This window comes from Salvelinus fontinalis, chromosome 5 (assembly GCF_029448725.1).
Source record: "Salvelinus fontinalis isolate EN_2023a chromosome 5, ASM2944872v1, whole genome shotgun sequence".
In the NCBI taxonomy this organism is placed as follows: Eukaryota; Metazoa; Chordata; class Actinopteri; order Salmoniformes; family Salmonidae; genus Salvelinus; species Salvelinus fontinalis.
In genome coordinates this window covers 485,957-487,213 of record NC_074669.1, presented here as the reverse complement: position 1 = coordinate 487,213, position 1,257 = coordinate 485,957, and positions in this window count along the sequence as shown.

Sequence of the window (1,257 nt, the reverse complement as noted above, 5' to 3'; positions counted from 1 at the left end):
TTTAATATCGAATTATTACTATGCATGTATAGGTCCCCCGAATGTAGACCAGGGCATGTTGTCACACTTAAAACCACTTAAGTGTAGATTTCTCAGCATTGGTATATCTATTAAGATCCATTTAAATATTGATGAATAGATTAAATTAAGCATTTTACTGTAAGGTCTATTCTTGTTGTATTCGGGTGCATGTGACAAATAAAATTGGATTTGATTAGAAAAAGTTACTTTTACATCTCTCATAAATTAAAGTTGCACTATGCAGAAATCGCTCCGCCGCCATTTCCTGGTTGCTAAAACTGTAATAGTTTGCCTAATTTCAGTTTATGTGACACAATAAGCTAGTATGGTGTAGAGAATCACTGTACCATCTAAACCACTGTGAAATATGTTTTCCAGAACCCCCAAAAAATATTATTGTTTCAGCTGTTTGAAGGTGGTGTACAAAACCATAAGTAAAAGACACAAAAACAAAACTTTATTTTTTTTATTGTTTTATTTCACCTTTATTTAACCAGGTAGGCTAGTTGAGAACAAGTTCTCATTTACAACTGCGACCTAGCCAAGATAAAGCATAGCAGTGCGATCACAAAACAACAACACAGAGTTACACATGGAATAAACAAACATACAGTCAGTAACACAATAGAGGAAAAAAAAGAAAGTCTATGTACAGTGTGTGCAAATGGCGTGAGGAGGTAAGGCAATAAATAGGCCATAGTGAACAAGAACAGGAAGCATAGAAATAGCACACATAGAACTGATCTACAGCTTCTTAGACTTGCTTTCAAAGTAGAATGACAGATCTATAACACATATTTCTATGTGAATTTTGTCAGGTTCGCCCAAGAAGTTACACATGGCCACTTTATTATTGGTAGAATACACTCTGATCAGTTGTGGTATCTTGGCCCATAGCTGGGCAAGTTGTCACACAGAATGGGGCCAGTTGTAACAATGTTATATGTGCTGTTAGTGTCGAAAGCATTATGCTCATCACCTGATACTATTTGAAGTAAGAATATAAAAACTATTTAAAAAAAACATAACTCGATTATTGCAAGTATATCTAATTTCTCTGCTTATTGGAGATAAATACACTTTATTAGGGTTAGTCCTTATAAATGAACTAAACATGACAATACATGACAATGTCAACGTTTCTTTATTACAACATATTAGAATAAAATCTTTTGTTTGACAAAACATTTATCATTTAAAAAGCTGTGTGTGTGTGTGTGTGTGTGTGTGTGTGTG